Source organism: Pantherophis guttatus, chromosome 2 (genome assembly GCF_059756535.1).
Source record: "Pantherophis guttatus breed Tessera chromosome 2, ASM5975653v1, whole genome shotgun sequence".
Taxonomy (NCBI): domain Eukaryota; kingdom Metazoa; phylum Chordata; class Lepidosauria; order Squamata; family Colubridae; genus Pantherophis; species Pantherophis guttatus.
In genome coordinates, this window is record NC_142064.1 from 224,937,165 (window position 1) to 224,958,903 (window position 21,739).

At 36.6% G+C, this 21,739-nt stretch overlaps 1 long non-coding RNA gene across 1 annotated transcript; it reads right to left on the minus strand.

Annotated features, from left to right (window-relative positions):
- Positions 1-8,283: 8,283 nt before the first annotated feature.
- On the minus strand, positions 8,284-16,571 carry LOC132710831 (uncharacterized). The gene is made up of 2 exons (XR_009621557.2): positions 16,395-16,571; positions 8,284-8,658 (listed from the first exon to the last, which is right to left on the minus strand). It is a non-coding gene; the product is annotated as an uncharacterized LOC132710831 (long non-coding RNA).
- Between the last annotated feature and the right edge of the window lie 5,168 nt (positions 16,572-21,739).

Here is a 21,739-nt window from a genome sequence, read left to right on the forward strand (position 1 = left end):
AAGGCTTGCAATTAAAGTAAAAAATAACAACAACAAAAAGCTGCTTTCAACATGTAAAAACCAAATAATAATAATAATAATAATAATAATAATAATAATAATAATAATAATAATGGAAGCAATTGGTCCATTAATGGGAGAAAATGGCAAGAAGGTGACAAGCAACAGGAAGAAAACAGAACTGAACTAGATGACCTATAAGGTCCCTTCCTACTCTGTTAATCTGTTTAATCTTCTTAACTCATTTTTTGCATCCATCTTTACACAAAAGGAAAAACAGTCCAACCGATCAAAAACAGTAATGTAAAAAAACAGATTAGGAATACAAATTAAAATAGGAAAAGGTGTCAGAAGGTTGAACCTTGGCACCTGGACTAATGTTTCAATGAGCTATCTGTCAAGATCCTTTTTCTGGTTTGTCACTGCTACTCAGACCATGGATGCATATAAATGTTTGATTATTTCTTCACAGTATGATGCATTTTATACTTGCTTTCATTAATAGGCTTATCTGTCCCAAATTTGTTAACTTTGTATATCCTACATGTGTTGGCTTGTTCCAAGATTTCAGATTTTTCCAATAATATTTTGATTTGCTTTCATCACCGATTTAAGATGGAAACCACAATTTCTATATCCTTTATAATATTACTTGATAGGAAGTTTTGGATAGTTTCTCATGAATTTCCATGAGGCTGTTATCATTATCAGTGCTAGTAGATAAAATGTAATTGTGCTGTAATTGTTGACTTTATTTCTGGAGATTAATATCAGTGGTGGGTTTCTACTGGTTTTCCCTGGTTTCCCCTGGTGAACTCGTGGTGGCGGTGGGAGGCTCCGTCCACTCGCTTGGATGTCATCACGGATGCTCTGTGTATGCGCTGAAATGCTGCACGCGAGCGAAGCGAGCATGCATGCATGCTCACAGTTCCAAACTGGTAGTGAAGGTATGTGAAAACCACTACTGATTAATATGAGTCAAAATATCATATACTTGTGACTTCTCGTTTGAAAATTCTAGTAACAGGTTAGAAAATGTTCTGCAGAGCAATAGGAGACATTATGAAAGGAACAGCTGGACTTGGACTGCCAAAATCTGTCTGAAGGAAGAAGAGATCTTTGAGATCACCCATATGTACTCTGGACCAGCTGTTTTATGTGAGCAAATGGCAGAAACCAAGCTTTTTGTCACTGCTTGCAATCAGCTGGGATTTGTGTGATTTGATTGAACTTATATCCATTAATGTAGTTTTCATGGATTCAATATTTGAACAAATCTCACTTCTTAATCACTTTGAATTTTACTTAAAAATATATGCTTTTTAAAGATTGACATCCTTCAGAATTTTAAATTTACTGTAGTCAACTGGATGAAGGTTTTTTTCTTCAATTCTTTAAAAAGATGATTACAAGGGAAGGTTTTATAATTTTTTCTTTTTTTCTTTTTTAGAAGAGATGGCAAAAGGGTAATTAGACTATTGACTTTAGAAAGTTTTAAACAGATTAGGGTTTATTTGGACTTGAATTAAGATTTTGAAGTTAATTAAAAGAATCCTTTCCATGGGAAACTTTCAGTGTTTATTTATATCTGAATAACTGATGACTTTGAAGGCTGGTCACTAGAGGGCTTTTTAAGGAAATGATTGTATTAATGGAGTAGCTAAGAGTGATCTATGATTTTGGGACACAGAAAATGTTTCTAAAATTATTTGCTATAATAAATAAACTGGATTCTGTAACTGAAGTTGTGGAAGATTTATTGAATGAAGTTGAAATCAATCTAAATGTGGGTTTAAAAAGGAATAAGCAGATGGAAAAAGATGGAAAAAGTAAGGTAAAGGTAAAGGTTCTCCTCGCACATATGTGCTAGTCGTTCCCGCCAACTTGCCAACTCTAGGGGGCGGGGCTCATCTCTGTTTCAAAGCCGAAGAGCCAGCACTGTCTGAAGTCGTCTCCTTGGTCATGTGGCCGGCATGACTAAATGCCAAAGGCACATGGAATGCTGTTACCTTCCCACCAAAGGTAGTTCCTATTTTTCTACTTGCATTTTTTACGTGCTTTCGAACTGCTAGGTTGGCAGAAGCTGGGACAAGTAATGGGAGCTCACCCCATTATGCGGCACTAGGGATTCGAACCGCTGAACTGCCGACCATTCGATCGACAAGCTCAGCATCTTAGCCACTGAGCCACCGTGTCCCTTTTATGGAAAAAGTAGATACACATAAAGACAAACTATTAGATGTACAAGTGAAACTGGCTTTGGTTTAATAAATACAAATATAAACATGGATACAAGAGTAATATGGATAATATTTTTATATTGGATTTACAAAAGAATTTTGATAAAGTTGTCAATGATTTTGAGGGAAGAGACAATGAGAATACAAATAGTGATGTGGATAATTGTACTGGATCTACAAAAGAGGCTTGCTAAAATTGCCAACGATTTTCTGATGGGAGACAAAGAGACCATAAAAAGGAAAACATGTTTGGATATTATCTGAAGAAATGATTTTAAATTGGGTTTTAAAGTGGTTTAATATGGTTTTAATTGGAAGTTTTAATTTTGGCCAAAGATTTGGCCAAAATTTAAATTTTGTCTTGTATGTTGTTTTATCATGGCTGTTCACCGCCCTGAGTCCTTCGGGGGAAGGGCGGTATACAAATATAATAAAAACTAAAAACTAAAAGATTGTTCTGAAAAAGGGGAAATAATACAGAGTTGTTTTATTTGATCAAGGTTAAGTAGATGGATTGTTATTTTTTGTAATACTTCATGGATTTATGTGGACTAGAACCTGTTTTAAATGTTTTGTTTAGTTAAAGAAATGAAATGGTGGGGATATATTTAAACAGAAAATTAAAAAAAAGGAAAAGGAAAAATTCAAAGTGGGTTGTTTAGATAGAATTTGCAATAGTTATGCCATTGCTTCTTAAACCCTTAATGGATTTAGCTGATTAGGATGGAGTGATGAGGTTTTAAAGACTTGTTTATAGAGAATGGGGTGGGATATGGGATGAAGTTGATGGTTAGTTGTATTTTAAGAGATGGTGATAAACTGTTAATGTTAACTCTGCTCACTGGAGATGAAAGGGGAAGTTTCTTCTTTCTTATTTTTTGCACTTTTTAATTTTTTCTTTTATCTCTTTGAATTTTTTTTATCTTTTGTACATTGTATATTTTAAAATAACCGTAATGCAGATCAGCTTGATACATTATCTTTTTTTATAATAATTATATTAAGAATTACATTATAAAGATAAAAATCTTAATACAATTATTATTTTAAAAAGATAATGTATTAATCCTATCTGCATTACAGTTATTTTAAAAATTAGATTGAAAAAGTTTGAAGAAGGATATTTTACCCAGAAGTACTGGAAGTTGGATTAGCACATGCTTAATCAGTTTCTTCAGAACTTTAAGTTTGGATATGGTTTAAAGTTCACCGTATAAGCATTTGTCAAATAAAACTATTGTAACTTTTGAATTATAAAATCACACACACACAAAAATGGTAAGAATGATTATATTCTATGAAGGATGCAATCCTATGTAGACTTTTAAGAATTGTAAAGAGTTTCACAGAAGTATAATAACATTCAGTCTGATATGCTGCAAGGTTTTTTTCTCCCAACCATCTAGATATTATTGGTATGATTTCTGCACAACCAATCCATCCATACAGTTCCAAAATTGTTGCAATATTTTCAGGATCAGACTCAATAAGATTAGTAAGAGTTAAAGGTTTAAATATATTTCCTTTTATTTACAATAGGCATTCTATATTCACTGAATATTCACAGATAGAAGCAAGGAAAAGGGTGCATGTAGCTCCTTATATATACAATGGGTGGAGCTATATGTGGGAGTGGTGAATTATGAATACATTAAGAAGTGAAGAATAAGTTAACCCCTGATACCCCGTTCATATACTATTTACACATTAGAGAATAAGGCATTTACATCTGACAAAAATTATAGATGATTAAATAATAGGGGCAGCACATGGTTGCAAGAAAATGTTGGTGTTCCTGCATGTAACTCGTAAATGTAAATACAGATTATTTATATTTTTCACTAAACTGTTAGCATCACCATTTACGGTTTTTCTTCTGAACATTTCCTAGATGTGTGAGTGATCGCCATTATTCTGTTACGATTGCTGATAAACTTCATATTGTGTGTTGTGTTGTATTGTATCATGTATTATTTGCTGGCCAAATTTAAAGTACCTTTCTAGGTACAGTGACATGTAGACAAGAGTGGCACAGTCCTTTATTTCAATAAAAATAAAATCAGCATGCATGGTATTCACTATAGTTTGATCTTTGAGGGGCCTTGAAGAAATCTCTTTAGGCCCTAGTCTTTCCCCATAGTGCTGGTAAAGAGATTATAGGCCTAGTATATTCAGAGAAAAATGCCAGGCCTCTGGGCCTAGCATACTAATCCATACAAAGGATAACAGAAGCCTAATTAATTCTCATGTCTCAGAATCTGATAACAGCCCCGCACACAGGCAAGTCCATAAGGGCTTAATGAGTTTAATCGACTGCACTTGATGATTTTATTTGAAACCCTGTGCCACAAATTAAACTATTAAAAATGCACTTGAACTTGATTGGCAGCTGTAATCCTAACAAAGTCTATTTAATCCATTGAGTCAGAGAGTGTAACTTAAATACAACTTTTTTTTTTTTACGCATTAAAGAAAGAGGTAGGGTATTCTGTGTTCCAGGAAGCCTGCTCATTTTATAATGGCAGATTAGGTGAATTTGGAGAAGCAAGCAACGGAGCAATTAGTTGGAAATGAGGAGGATCACCTAAGACATGAAGGTCATTGCAGCTACTCGGCTAAAGCAAGGGAATACTCTGTATTGAAGAGTATTGATATATATAAGGTGCTGGAGGCAGACAATCACTTTAGTGACGACAACAAATGAATCATTTCACACAGCAGGCAATGGTAAACCATTCCAGTATTTTACAAAGAAAACCAGATGGGGAGGCAAGATAGAACAAATGTTGATACAGTGACAAACGATAAGCTGCTCAGGTCAGATGGCCCTCAACATGATCCTGAAGAAGAGCTGAGGATCTTTCAGAGAACTGATGGAGTCTATGATTTGGTTAAATTAAAGCCTTTTGGACATCTGCATGCTGATATTACCATGCAGAAAAAGAAAACATGAAGGTGCAGAGACAAATTACAGTGGGAACATAGAATATGAGAAGCATGATCATGAGAAAGCTCAACAGAGAAAGATTAAATTATTAATCTATTATGAATTGGCATCTTAGGCCAATTGGAATGGACACTCAGGGCACACGCACACACAGACCCATTCTCACAATATATAGCAACCAGTCTCAGAACTGATAATGAAATCATTGAAGTAGTTGACAGTTTCTACATTTTAGGATTAACTATCAAGGCTAAAAGATACAGCATCCCAAAAAATATTTGAACCTGGTAGACAGCAATGAAGATCTTGGAAATGATATGCTCCTGCTAAGATGTATTTGCACCTACAAACATTAGAATTGTTCAAATAATTTTTTTTCTTGTGATGTTCTATAGATGTTAAATTTGGACTTTGAAAGAGCCAGACAGGGATTGACATCTGTGAACTTTGGTTCTGGAGAAGGCTCTTGAGGACATCACGGATAACTAGGAAAATGAACAAATAGATCACAAATAGATCTTAATACAAAAAAGAAAAAAAAAACCAGAGTTCTCAGTTGAGATGCTAGTAACCAGGCTTAAACTAGAATAGTTTGGACACAGTATATGAAGATGTCTAAGAGTTGACACATATTTGATGGTACATAATCATCCATTTTATACATTTCTTTTATTTCATTTATGCTGTCTCTTCACCAGCTTCTGTAATAGTGTTGTCTTATCTTTCCACAGGCTCATAACATATAGCCATTGATGAAGAATGGTATTGGAGGTCAATATAATCAGCAACTGTTGATGTTCTACAAGGAAGCAAGGGAATTGTTTTTGACTCTTGAAACCCTGTGGCCTCGCTGCTGGGTGTTAATCCCACTGTTCCCTTCAAGTAAATAGAAAAGAGGAGCAAGACCTGCTACCATGGGCCTCCTCTGTCTGAGGAGTGAGATAAATTTAGCCCATGTGGAAAGGGAACAAATAAAATATATGGAGCTCTTTCAAAGTAATCTGCCCCAAGACTCCTCTAAATTTAAAGCCTACAGTACTTCCTTTGACATGGAAAGTTTCTTCAGAGGTTCTTGCCTCAATTTTTTATTTGCTTTACATCTTCAACCTTAATTTTCCACCCTACAGATTTCCTTTTTCTCAGTGATTTGTCCCCCTGTAGAATGAAGTTAATAGTATTTAATCAGAAGTAAGTTCTATATATTCTATAACAAGGGACTTTAATTCAGAGTGACGTGATCTGTTAGTTCCAAAACTTCTAATTGAAATAGAAGTCTTTGAGAATGATTGTTCAATTTCTTACTGTGAGTTATTTTTCTATATATAGAGGGAGTTACCGTCCTACACTCAAATATTTATTATAAGTCTTATTATTGTTCTTTTCCCCCAGTTCCATGGTACATAAATCTTGTAGCATGAAGGTTCAAAAGACTAATTTCCCATTTATTTACATTGTAGGAGGCTCAAGCTTTTTGACAGAGCATAACCTGTTACCCTAATCATTATTCTATTCAAATCAAAATGTTATATTTACTCCCCTCCTTGCAAACATTTTAAACCTTCCAGGGGAAGAAAAAGTTATCAGTATGCAGGTTTTAGCTTCTGCTGCTAATTCCATCAGGGGCAGCACCCTGGGGAAACCTTCAGTTTTCAGACTGTCTCAGCCTGTTCAGGCATATCATCCAATAGCTGATCCAGGAGGCTGGTTCCACGAGCAATGGTGAGGGAGGGAGCAACTGAGAAAGTAAACACTATTTCATTTCAGATCGGTAGTCTGTAGTCTCCTGTTTTCCCAAAGATGATGGAAATCTGTGTTTTATTTTTAGGATAAAACGGAGAAATGTGTTCTGACCTAAGCTTCCTGAGACAGTAAAAAACACATAATTAGTCCCAAAAAACCCTCTTTTTATTTCAACAACTGTGAAATAAGTTAATTCCCAGCCCGTAATGAGTCACAAATAGTTTATAAAGAGTTCGACAGAAGTCTGCCACAGTCCTTCGGGATAAGGCTGATAAGCACCCACCTTTATCTCCCTTGACACGCTGCCAAGACCTAATTGGCAATTAGCTTTGCAAGGCCACACAGAGCACAGAGTCAAAACGGAGCTGCAGAGTTTAAACCGATCAGAATGAACTAAGTTGCTTCCTGCAAAGGCACTCCTTCTTTATGTCTTATGGGAGGAGCCAATCATCTCCAAACTGTACTACCGAGTCGTCACTTTTATTTTAACTGTTCTTGCCTTCTGGCAGCTCTGCACATGCGTGCACTGGGAACAGGCTCCCTCTGTTCCTCTGCCTCGCTGATGTCCAACTCTGGAGGCTCCGGAGTCAGCACATAAGTCCCAGATGGCCCTGGCTCCATCTCTGCCTCCAACGCAGAGCCCTCGTCCGAGCCTTCCCCAGACTCCAGGACTGGCCCATGTTCCTCCCCAGCCTCCTCACTGTTCAACTCTGCTTCCAGCTCCGCAGGCCACTGGCAGACCACAATGAATGTTATTGAGTTCCTCCTCTCTCCTTATTCCCCTTTTATTGTGTTGAAAGCCTTTGATAATTTTAGGATTTAAGGAAGCTCTTTGAGATAGGGACTTATGCCAATTAGAAAAAAAATATATTCTGAGCTGGTTTTGGTAGAGTTTGTTTTGCAGTATCGGAGCCGGTCTATTCCAATCTATATCAGTTTGAGGTCCATTGTTTTTAACCACAAAAGATCACAATGGATTTAAATCGTTTGGAAAAACTTGTATCCAACTCTGTTCCTTTGCTACAAGTGGATGTGTTCTCCTATCTGTATGTAGCAGTTGTGTCACATCAGGGCAAAGCCTCATTGAGTTCTGCATTCAGTTTTCATAGTGGATCACTGGATGCCTAAGGGAAGGGAACATATAAATCATAAACCTAGTAGCCCCCGCTTGTTTGTATGCCTCAGAAGCTGATATACAGACACAGAGAAATTGTCTAGAATGTATAATGGGGCTTCGAAGTTATGTTGGGAATGTGAACAAGAAGAGACATTTTATCATGTTTAAAATGTTGATACCAAATGTGTAAAAAAGTTAGAAATTTTTTGATTCAAATAAATACACTGATTCAGAAGATATTAGTCGTGGAACTTTGTTTTATATTTGATAACTGCAGCAAGATTATTGTATTCCAACAAAGATGGAAAGATTTGGCATTATTCCAGTAGTGGATTTCCAGTAATGCATGTGCAGAGATGTCCGGGCAGGTGGGTGGAGCCTCCCGCTGCTGCCACTACTGATTCGCCCGATTTGGGGCGAACTGGTAGCAACCCACCACTGCATTATTCACAATGGAGGAACGGTTGGTGAAAACGATAGAACTTGCTAAATTAACTTCTTTGGTCAAAAAAAAATTATGTATATTGCTGATTGGAGAATTTTTTGGGTAAAAGAAAATAATCCACTTCTGATTTCTGATTTTGATTTTAGACTGGATAGATTATAAAAAGAATCTATGGACAGAGTAAGAAGAAAATTCAGAGTTATAATTGCTGTAAAGAAGATTAAAAGCCATTTCTTTGTATCATATTTCTCTTTTCTTTTGTCTTTTACATTTTTCCTTTATTGCACCTTTAGCATTTTCTTTCTTTCTTTCTTTTTTCTTATTTACATGACCTTTTATTAGTGTCTGTCTGTCTGTCTATTTATCATCTATCATCTACTGGTATCTATATTTTCCATAAAAAATATATGCATATGTATTTTTAAGAAGCTGGCAGTATACAGAGGCCTCATGAAAGAAAGTCATCATGACCAGTAGTCCTTGGTAATTATGTCCTTTATGAATTTGTTTCTGAAGCTCTATATCTTTGTAATATTTAATAAATCCAATGGTAGTAAATTCAATTCTTTTTTTTTTTTTAAAAAAAATCTTCCCATTCAGCTTCACTGCAGGACGTAAGTCTTAGTATTACAAGAAAATCAGAAAGGTTTTATGCAAAGTGAAGAGAAGGAGCTAAATTTCTCTATTTACTGTTTTACCCTTTGCATTTTTAAAAAATAAATTGCTATTATGCTGCTCTTTCATCAACTTTTTTTGACACCAGTTCTGTTTCTATAAAATACTTTTGGAGAGAATGTGGCTCAACAGTAATGTACTTTAATATAATTCTGTATACTCATTTTATAATATTGGTAATTTATTTTTAGACTTTTTTTTCAGGAGTTATATTTCTGATTTAAACAGTCATTGAGTTATATGCTACAACTCCAAGATCTCTTTACTGATCAACATCATCATCATCATTATTATTATTATTATTATTATTATTATTATTATTATTATTATTATTATTATTTAAATTTGTATACCGCCCTACTCCCGAAGGACTCAGGATGGTGAACAGCCATAAAATAAAACATACAGATACAAAATTTAAAATAGAGATAAAACAAATTAAATAAATTTGGCTGAACTATTTTAAAACCCCATGAAAACCTCATGAAGTTGGATCCCATTAACCCATAACTGAAGTTAGGATTTTTTTTTTAATCAGATGTACTTAAATTTATATACGGTATGTTAACATTGACCCTCACTTGTTATTTTATAAATTCCATGGACTGGGGAACTCTTCAGGATTATTTCACTGTCTTTTATTTTTTAACTGCTGCAACTAACATGGTTCATCAACAAACATGAGCTCTTCACTGCAGACACTGATTGTATGACTTAAGCCCAACAGTTGGACTTTTGTGAAAGGGACACATGGAGCTTCTATTAAATGTCCTTTCAAAGCATTTAAGCTGATTTTGCAAGATCCCATCCTCTTAGTTTCACATTGATATCTTCAGCAGAGAAATCAATGTAGGTGCTTCCTTGGTATTGGGCAATTAGCTATAACATCACATTTAAGTGTGATGTTTAATAATATATAAGATGTTAAAAATATCTCCCTATCCAAATTTTCCACAGGAGGCATTCTTTTGTATGTCTCTATCCTGTCCTTTAACATACCTTTAATGCCTGTTATCCTGTAAGAGTGCAGCCACCTCCTCTATAGTGTAATTATGTTTGTTTGGAGAGAGCGCTAGGTTAGTCTGCCAGATGTGTACACAAGTTTAAAGTAAGGGAAGAAATTAGCTTTACAAAGGCTAGTTTGCTTCCTGCAGTGTTTGTCTGACAAATATTGACATGCACTAACCCCCTGAATCCAAGGCTATGAATACTTGAACTACATTGCTCTTGGAACACAGTTCATTTTTTTGTATTCACTGGACCACAACAAACCAGATTAGATGTAGCAATAATAGAGATGTGTGTCAGAACAGGGTCATTGCTGATTCGCTATGAACTCTATGACAGTGAAGGAGATTTTTAAAATACAACGTGAGGAGTTGGAGAGGCAAGCAGTGTGGTAAAAGTATAAAAGAAAAATCAGCTGTTTTCTCCAAACATCCCCTTGCAATAGTTGAATTTATAGTTCAACAATTTGCCTCTTCCTATAAGTATTATGTTTTATTCCCTTTCATGAAACAAAACATGAAATAGCTTAGCACTAGGGACCAATTTAAATACACATTTGATGGAGTCCAACAAGATCCATGAGTGTATGTATAAGCCATTATATCATTTACAGGAGAGCATGTTAAAGGGTGTTGCAATTGTCAGCCCCATTAGATAGGCCAGACCAGGAAATCCACTCCACATGAAAATTAAAACTGCTTTTATTGAGATTATTTGAAGCAGAATTTTACAAGTCTGATTGTCCTCCTCCTCCTCCTCCTCCTCCTCCTCCTCCTCCTCCTCTTCAATGACTTAGGGAGGAATCTATCCGAGTAAATGTTATCTCGTTGTGAACTTAAAAATGTTTCAGCCCTTTTTTCCTAACAGTTCCTGCCTACCTTCTTGCTTAGTCTTTCCAGTAATAAGTCTGCTTGCTGGTTAAGTATATCTCCAAGGAGTAGTAATATTAAATGTATATAAAGCTGTATGCAAAGATGCAGGAAATGAAATTAAAATTGGTTTGTCCTGATCTCATCTGGGATGCTTTAGAATGCAGACCTGACAGATAATTCTGATAATTCGGGCCTGGCCTAATTTTCTCCCTCTTTTTAAACATTTTTAATTTTTAATTTTTTAGTATTTTTAATATTTAAAGTTAAATTTGTTTTAAATTGATTGGGGTTTTAAATTTGTCTGGGCCAAACTATTTAATTCAATTTTATCTCTGCTTTTTAAATTTTGTATGTATGTATTTTATTGTTGGCTGTTTACTGCCCTGAGTCCTTCGGGAGTAGGGCGGTATACAAATCAAATAAAATGAAATGAAATAAAATGAAATGAAATTTAATGATCAAGTGTGGCCCTTGGCCAGAAAAATAGGGCATCTCTATTTTAACCCTTTTCTGCATTTGCAGTAAATACCATGCAGCTGGACTATTGCAGGGAGCTCTATTTATGGGTACTCTTGAAGCCCATCTTGAAAAAACCAAAAACCCAAGCTCAGAGAGCACCAAAGACCCCTCATGAGTGACACTTGCTGTCATGAATATATTATACCTCCACTGGCTCCCAATTAGCTTTCGAGTACTAGATGCCTCTGTGGTTTGGCCCCCAACTTCAAGACAGCCTTTGCCAAGTACAACTGCCCTGCCTGATTGTTTGTCCTAGGAGAAATTGAAGGTTGCTCCCTATTTTTATGGGGTGCACGCTAGAAGCTCATAGGTGCTATTTTCCTATGGATGCACCTATACTGTGGGATAGCCTTCTGCTTGGATTGAAATTGACCTCTAAAATTAGCTTTATCTTCCAGAAACTATTGATGTCTAGGATGGATGACTGATTTTATAACAACACATTTTTTCATTTTTAAAATGTTTCATTAACTATAAAACACAGAGAGACTTGGGATTATAGGAAGTAGTAAATCCACTAAATATATAACCAAAAGAAACAAATGTATTTTGCTGAAATGTGTATCATGCAAAACTATATTAACATTTATCTGCTTGGGTATAAAGCTTCTGCCCACTCAACTATTGGACTTGGAGAGAAAGATTCCATCAAAAAGTATACTTTATTTTGTTTAGATGAGATTGTCATTGGTGACACTGATTGTTGTTGTCCTTTGTCCTTCTACTGCAGAACATCTTGTTATCTTCTTTACACATCCCCACACTTTTTCCCCAAAGGCTTTCCAAGAATAAATTGCTCAACTCTTGAGCAGATAATCCTACTTCTGAGTAGCGGAGAACCAATGCTCCTGAAAAGAATGCATGTTGGTGATAAGGGTGTGATTGCACTCCATCATAGTCACATTTTCACTTCTGTGATTGGGCACAGCTGTGACTTGCCTGTAATTACTTGCCTGCAGTTCAGACAAAGTTCTTCAATGAAAAGCCAGTTTTTCAGTTCAGGTGGCTGTATTGTGCTATAATTCATACAATTTGGAGACTATGCATGTTTGTTATAAAGCTAAGCGTCTTTTTCACTCAGCTTCCTAACAATTAGGTAGATTTTTCAAAGGACATGATCTAGATCAGGGTTATCAAATTCAAGGGTGTTTAGATCTGGCCCGTGGGGCCACCCTGTAAACAGCAAAGAACTGGCCCATGGCAGCCCTCCCAAGCTCCATTTTTACTGGCAGAGGGTTGTAGGAGGTCATTGCAGCCAAAAACGGAGCTCACCCTCCCAAGCTTCATTTTTTCTGGCAGAGGGTTGCAGGAAGTCATCACAGCTGAAAATGGAGCTTGGGAGCCTGTTTTCACTAGCAGAGCGCTTGGGCCCCTACAGGCGGCCCTGACACGAGTGACATTGAGCTGGCCATGCCCACCCTGGCCACACCCACCCTGGCTCCCTGAGGTCAAACATAACCTTGACACGGCCCTCAATAAAATCAAGTTTGACACCCCTGATCTAGATGTCCCAAACAGTCTGTTAGGTAGCCTCATTGAGAGAGAGAAACATGACAGTATATTAATTACAGATGAATTTAGCTTGTTACTCCAAAGAATTTGACAAAATGCTAAGCTAGAATCTTGGTCAGACAGAAGAGTGTTTGCATAAGATCCATCTGATTATCAAGAAAAAGAAATAGTTGCCATTATTAATGTGTTGCTCCCATCTCTGTTGAAAAGATTACAATATAAATGATACTGATTTTGCTGTTCTATTCCCGTAAGGACATAACTTTTTAGCACAGCAAATCTTCTTAAATCTGTCACTGAGAATGGCTGAAGCTAAAATATTGAAGTGATAGTTGTGACATTTAGATATAATAAATTGATCAAAGTACTGTATGCAGCTGGTTGGAGCTTACTCAGCTCCAACTCTTTAATGCAGCATATTTGGATATTCTGCTATGTTCAATATTGAATTCCATATCCAAGATCTTTATCAGACTGTGTACATGTCAGCCTTTTGGGGTAAACTGTCAGGAAACAGCATAATGCTTTCAGGAAGACTACTTTATTGTTGTTTGGTTTAATAACCGAATCTTTTCCTCTGCCTGCTCTTATACAACAAAGCTTCAAAGCAGGGTTATTTTGAGAGGGCTTTTGGGTGACATGCCTTCTCCTTTCCTAAAACTGAGTTGTCTCTTATTTTGCCTTTTTCAAGATTATTTCTGAGTTCCTCTATGGTATTAGACTTCTCATAATTCATGATCAGCAGTACCACCAGTGGATTAACACGTCTAAGAGGACTGATCGTGATTAAACTAGGTTAAAGAGTCCATTGAGAGCAGAAGGTGATATGCAGTAGCCCAATGCAGACTTTTCTTCATTAAGATTGGATGGCCTCATATATGATAAAATTGATGCACTTTTCAGCAAAAATATCCAGCATTGATTTTGCTAATAATGTATTAATAGACTGGTGAGTATTAGATGGGTTATTCTTCATGCTTTTCTTCAATATGGGAACCTGTAACAGCCAGACCCCAATTTTTAGGAATTCAGGTAGAAAGCGCAAACTGAAGTCGGTATTGGCATTCATCAAACTATGTAACTTTTAATCAGCGCAGGGAAATAGAATTGTAGCCAAGTGACTTTCCCTATCTTAAATGGTTGTTCAATTTACACGTCTTAAACTGAGATAAACAGGGAATCCATATCTATCTCCCTTCGGGATCAACCCCCCCCCCCCATTGGTTCCCTAGCCTAACCTTACTCTAGGAAGCTGAACCTTTCAGAGAAGCAAAAATCGAACAGATTTCGGGAAAGTATCTTTAAGGCTAATCTGCATTAAAAGCATAATTTTGACAATTGCAACAAAATAAAATCCCAGCCAGATGCAGTAGTGAGTTCATTAAGGCAGAGTTTTCTGAATGCTTTCTTCTCATGCCTTTTACATCTGCATTGTGTTGCCTCTTCTCATCTCATCTACACTTTGTCGCTTTCTTTCCCATAGTCTCCCATATAAAGATTCCAAGATTCCTGCAAAGTTTGGCTTCTCCTTGAACTCACAAACACTATTCAATTAAAATGCCCACCTTGAGCAGAAACCTGGACTTACAGTTATCTAAGTAGTACTTCAAACTCCGTTTCCGAAATAATAGGGCTTTTTTTGTTGTTGTTGTAAATTTCCGTTCCATATTTTGAGTGCTGTGACAAAGGCTCACCTTTGAATTTAGTAACACAATCATTGAATTCTGGCTATGTTACTTAAAAAAAAAAACACCTGGATAATTTATACTTATATGCCTTCTAGATTCATGCAAGAGCTGCCAAGGCTATTTTTGTCTACTTCTTCTTGGTCCTGACATCTGTACCCCTTATTTCATATTGAAACAGCACTGACAAATGCAATGGGACAAGCAAATGCTCCAAATAACATTGACAAAAATGTGAAATGAAGCAGCAAAATGTATTTTGGTGAAGCCCAGGATTTGTTTGTGGGGAATATCATCGCTATGTTGATGACTTTCAGCCTTGTTCTTCTTTTTCAAATAATGAATCCCAGGGATAATGTGGAATTTTAGAAGTGATTAGAAGTAAGAAGTTGACATTCTGTGTTGGAAAGTTAACCTGGATGTATGTCTTTCTATTCATGTTCTTGGATATTCATTTCAAAAGACTTATGTTTCTATTGAGGGGGCGGGGATTTGTCTTTTTAGACTTGCTGTTATCTAAGAAAATACAGATAATCTATTGGTCAGGGCTGCTTCCTATATTCTCAAATACAACAGTTATTGCTTGTGGAGAAAGAGATTATTGATCAGGAAGAGGACAACAACATACATAAAACTGAAGCAACTCCCCAATGGCATAGCTTATCATATTAAATATGTTTAGCTTTGCAAGAAGACTTTTTTTTCCGAAAGGGACCTGATCTTAATTGAATTCTCTCCCAAACTATATATTTGGACTTTTTGTTAACAAGGGTTTTACTAGCCCTTTGTGAATGTGATATTAAAGAATTGTTCTTTTGTTTGTTTCGGTCTGCTTTTAATCTAGATGCTCAATTGAATGAATAAATGTTGCTGCTTTTTACTTTCATCTTGAATATATGGAAGAGATGCTATTTCTGTCAACAACTCAGTAGGTGGTCACAGAGAAACAATGTTCTTTCATGATTTGCTTTATGAGAATCATCATGTCAATCTGCTTTACAGGGTTGTTGTCAAGTTGCCTGAGAGGATGTGTGTGAAGAGCTTTGAGCGCTCAACAACCATGTAAATGTCAGCTCTTTTTTCTTTGTAAGGGAGCTGCATGGGACCAGAGAAATGGCATGACCGTATAGCGGAATATATGTTAGTGCAACACACCACCCCTTGTCAGGTTACCAATCGGAGTCTGGCAGAATTACTGATGGGTCGCTGGCTGCGTACAATTTTGGATAGGTTACACCCCCGTTACGCCCCTGCCAAGCCTTTGGATTCAAGTAGGATATCTTAACCTTTTGGTGTGGGTGATAAAGTGTACACCAGGAATTATGGGGGTCAGCCATTATGGTTACCAGGTAAGGTGGTGGATATTACAGGTCCATGCTCATATAAGGTTGATATGGGACAAGGCAAGGTTTGGAGACGTCACCAAGACCAGCTACGGGTCAGATGGGGTACTGAACACGATATAACAGAAAGAGAGAACCAGGCAGGAGAAAGTTTCAGACAGGGGTTAAGGGGCACACCAGAAGCTGAGAAGCTACCAGATGCTGAGCAGCAGATTTTGAGCCGACAGATTACTTCGGACAAGACAAACCCCGAGGGAGAAATTGAAACACAGGTCGAAAGCAGTAACGTACCTGTAGTTATTAGAACTGCTGGGGAAATTCCTCGCAAGAGTCTGTGAGTGAGGCAGGGTTAAGACGTTCGATCAGAAGCCGGCACCGACCAGCATACCTCCAGGACTACACATGCGCCATCCAGGTGGAAAGGGGTGCAATGTATTAAGTCTGCTGAAGTAGGAAGTAACATTCTGTTCGTTGATTGGTTAAAATAACGTTCTGTTCATTGATTGGTTAAGCCGCCTGACAGCTGGCTAGGTAAGAGCTGTCAGGCAGAGTTCCAAGCAGTTTCAGTTATAGCTGTGGCAGTTAGCACAGCTGTTGTTAATAAACGGTTAATTACATGATCTTCGCATTGTCCATCATCATTGATCAAGCCAATACATTTCAATGCTTGCTCAGATTGGAAAGAAAATGGCATGGGTGTAATTGGGAGCAGGCTTGAAGAAGGTAGAGAGAGGAATAAGAGTTCTGGGTGACTTACAATGACTGTTACGTGAACAGGAATCTCTCTCTTGGTGGAAAGGGGACATACTGTAACTGTGGAGTTCCATCCAGAACCTGCTCTAAATTTTATTTATAGGAATTTACTATCAATTATTTATGATCTGTAGTAATGACTAGAGTACTTTTCAAAGGATACTAAAATAGTGAAGTCTAATCCAGTCTGTTTGTATATTTTAGCATAGTGTGGTGCTAATGCAATTCAGAGTACACTTTTCATGGTGTTACATTGAACTGTCTCCATTAGTTTGTTCAGTGTTAAAAATGAAACCTTACCTTTAGAGTTTTAAAGTTGCTCATTTGGAGGAGAGCAGCAATGAAATTTAAATCAAGAGCCATTCAATCCTGGGATCCAATCAACTGTTTCCATACCAAGACATCCTTTCTTGAAGCAGAACCTGAAGACTGTGCCTCACTTCCTTTGACACCACAAAGAGAGTTTATCTGAGCTAGTTTGATTTGCTTGTAATGTTTGCAAGCAGTGGTGGGATTCAGCCAGTTCGTACTGGTTCAGGCGAACCGGTAGGAGCGACCTGCTGGTGCCCCCCCACCGGGCTATGCCATCCTATTTATCCATGTGTTCTAAGCCGTGCAGATGTGTGCAAGCCACGTGCGCAAGCAAAGCACATGTGCGGAAGGCTGTGTGCATGCGCGGAAGGTGCACGGTCACATTTTCGGTGCTGGGAGAACCGGTGGTTAAATTATATGAAGCTCACCTCGGCTTGCAAGCAACAGATACGAATCCTCCCTTTAATAAAGCAAAGTGGTTTCCCTCTCTTGCTGCTATAGGTATTTTTTGTGTGCATGTCTGGGTTCAAATGGAGTCTCCTATGTTCCAGAGGCTTTTCCCATTCTTAAATCCCACTTTAACAGCAAGTGAAAAGAAGGGCTGCTTCACGCAAAAATGCATGTGGAGGGAAGTGTGGGATTAATCAGAGAAGATTTGTTCATATAAACCTTTATGAAAAAAGTGGAGCGGAGGCTTTGCAGGCACGTGTAAATGGAATGGCAAGATTAGCTTTGGGCTTTTCTTGACAAGGGCTCATATTAAGAAAAAAGCTGCCATCTCTGTGTAAATAGAGAAGAGATGAATGTGATATTAAAGAATGGTTTTTTTTACTAGAGACAGTGATGCTATCTGATTAGAGAGTAGGGGAAATGGAGAAGCCATTTATTGGAATAATAATAATAATAATAATTTCATCAACAAGATAGGCGTCCAAATGGGTTCATTTGGAAATTCCAACTGTTTGGACCATCGGTTTTCTACCCAATTTTTAAAAATATGCTTCATCTCCTGTTTTCAAATTTTAGGAACAACATTGCCAGTGAGACAATGTAAATGAGATAAACATCTTAAAGTTATTAAAAGTGCTGGTTAATTGGCTAAATTATCATGGGATGGATTCGCTGAACAGATGGATGCTCAGCACATGTATTTTTTCTATATAATAAATTCATTGTGCCTTTTCTTTTTGGAGCCAGGCTGGAATTGGGTTTTCTTCTACAAATGAGTAGTGGAACAGCTCTTTTGTGTAATCCATGGAAAAGGCCCAAGGTTATAACATTTACTGACTTTTTATATCTACTGGATTGGCTGCCTGACATTCATTTAATCTGTAATCTCACAATAGTTTTTCATAATGAGGCTAAAAATGTAAATGATGTTTCAATAGCCATGGCTGAGCAGATAAGAGAAATATCAAAATAACGTGCCTCAACAAATTTGTCTGTTCAGCTGCATCCCCATTGTCCAATATGTAACATCTGTTCTCATTCCAAGAGAGCTGAGATTTGATGTTTTCCCAGTGTGATACACGTGTCAACAGATCGCCTGGATTCTGTTATCTTCACTGCACTGAGTATAGAATTAAATGAGCTAATAGCTTTCTTAAGAAGTTATTTTGGACTATATTAGCATTGGCTTGAAGTTCCAACTTTCAGAATCACAGAGCAGCTGATGCGGAGTGCTCTGTTTTCTTTGCAGAGCACTTTAATTGTTGAATGGACCAAATTGATTTCATATTGCCTAGTGAATCTGAGAAATAGCATTGGCACTGCATCCTGTATTCATCATATTATCAGAGCTACTTTCAAGTGTCTCAGCCCAGCTGTCATTCCTCGAGGAATATTATCTTAGAGAAAATAATGGATTGAATCACTCTAAGATCTACTATTTTTCTATAAGTATTTTAGAACTAGAGGCAGGCTTCCTTCCTTCCTTCCTTCCTTCCTTCCTTCCTTCCTTCCTTCCTTCCTTCCTTCCTTCCTTCCTTCCTTCCTGATGTTTTTACTATATCCGATGGTAAGTTTCTAGCAGGACCAAAGACTATGAAAAAATAGATAATAAAAACGTTGCTTTATGTAATATAAGGTGAAGGGATTGTTTTAATATGCTGGAGTTTTTTAAATTAAAATTTAGAACAACAAATTATCACTTCATGTTTCTCTTTGTCTTATTTTCTATTTTGCCCAAACCTGTTTTCCATTATATAGATCTTGTTCACTTATGATATTGAATGTAGAGAAACATGAGCAAGATTGTTTCTTCTGAGATGCTATATTCATTTATAATAGACATGGACGGGTGCTACATGGTATTCATCTACGTGTGGGATGATTAAGAACAGAGGTTGTGCTTGCATTCCTGCTTTTCCTGAAGGACATTCAACGTCACACGTGAATGAAGCTAGCACCAAAGGTTATGGTTACTAAAAATTTGTTTGTGTTTATCCACATACATATACATTAGCATGTGCACGTATATACAACCATGTACAATATGGTGTGGTACAATGTGCTAGCGTATGAAGCCATTTTGAGTTGAGTTGAGTTTATTTATTATCTGGTTTTTATTATTTTTATAAATAATTCAAGGTGGGGAACATACCTAATACTCCTTCTTCCCATGTGACTGTTTGATGTAGACTTTTAGGAACACGTATGTACTTCAGCTGGCCTGTAGAAATTGAGACAACAAAGAAGGGAACTATTCTGGTTTAGCATTAAAACTGTATTATCAAAGGAGCAACAGCACAAGGTTTTTGGTTTCAGAGTGTTAATCATAAATGCTAATTAAACACATCCTAAATGAAATATTAAAATAGGAAATCTGAGAAGGTGAGGAAAAGACCGCAAAGGAGAGGAAGATACTTTTTAAAAAAATATCACACATAAGGCTTTTTGGAGAACAGATAACTCTTCCTCAAACGTTTTCTTTACAAGAACAATTACTTAATTTTACAGGAGATGGTGAATAATTTAGAAGAACCTGTCCAGTTTGAGCCCTTTTGTTTTCCTACTCTGAAGACTTTATGAGTAAAGGAATTACAGGGATTCAGAATTAGAAATTTTAGAGGACATCATTCCCCTCCTTGCTATGTTCACAGCCACATGCATGCATGCAAAAACCTAGTTCTCCTATGGGTTCCTGATACTTAAAAAAAATGGTCTCAAGAAGGTCAGTGATCTATAAATATGGGGGGGGGGACGGAATAGCAAACTTTCCTTTACATGCTTTAGGACAATGTTTCTCAACTTTGGCAACTTGAAGATGTGTGGACTTAAGATTGTATGATAAAATGGACACAAAATATTGAGGAACCAATAATGATGGAAACGTGGGAAAAAATATGGGTTAGAAATGTAAAATTTACGCAAGCTCAAAATATGAGAGAAAATTTTTATAAAATGTTTTATAGATGGCACTTAGATCCTAAAAAGTTAGCTTGTATATATCCAAGTTTACAATCTAAATTGGAGATGTGAGTGTGATAAAGCCACGTATTATCATATATGATGGACATGTAAAAAAATCAAAGCATTCTGGATAAAAATATGGTGGATTATGTAAAACATTCTTTAAAAAAAGATAAAGTTTACTCCACAGCTGTTTTTGCTGGGTATAATTACAGATTGTACGGTTATAGAGACTAATTTGATTTTAAATTTAATAACTGAGCCTTGGTAGTACAGTGGTTTAAAGCACCCTGTTATTGACATAGCTGCCTGCAATTGGGGCAATAAGCTGACTTTGTATAAATATACAAAAGTATGAAGGCTATTGCTTAACGCATTGTAAGCCGTCCTGAGTCTCCAGAGAAGGGCGGCATATAAATCAAATTAAACAAACAAACAAACAAACAAAAAAACCGCAGCAAGACTTTTGGTGGCGCAGTATTGGAAGAAGGAAGATTTGCCTACTATTGAAGAATGGACACTAAAAGTAATGAACTTAGCAGAGATGGCCAAAATCTCAGCGTATTTGAAGGACCATTCAAATGAAAGATATATTTTGGAATGGAGAAGATGGATTGACTATATTCAAAACAAATATGGGATTAAAAAGTTTCAAATATTTTATGAATGAATAAAGAGTCTTTAGAAAGTATTTAAATTTAGTCATGTAAAAGGGGAGTTAAAAGTACAAGAGGGAGATAGGAGTCTATAGATAGTTAGCATATGTTAGCATATGATTGTTAAATGCTATACCCTATATTTTGCTCTGGGAAGTCGGGGGGGGGAGGGTTGGGGAGGGAAGGGGGAGGGGTGATGGGAAAACAATTGTAAAATTTTTTAAAACTTTTTAATATATATATAAAAAAAAAGATGTGTGGACTTCAGCTTCCAGAATTCCCCAGCCAGCAAGTGGAACCTCAAATGTGATAATAATAATAATAATAATAATAATAATAATAATAATAATAATAATAATAATAATAATAATAATAATAATTTTATTTCTATACCGCCCTTCTCCCGAAGGACTCAGGGAGGTGTACAGCCTATTTAAAAACACAAGACAAAACATCGATTAAAAATTTAAAATAATTAAATAAATTAATTATAATAAATAAATA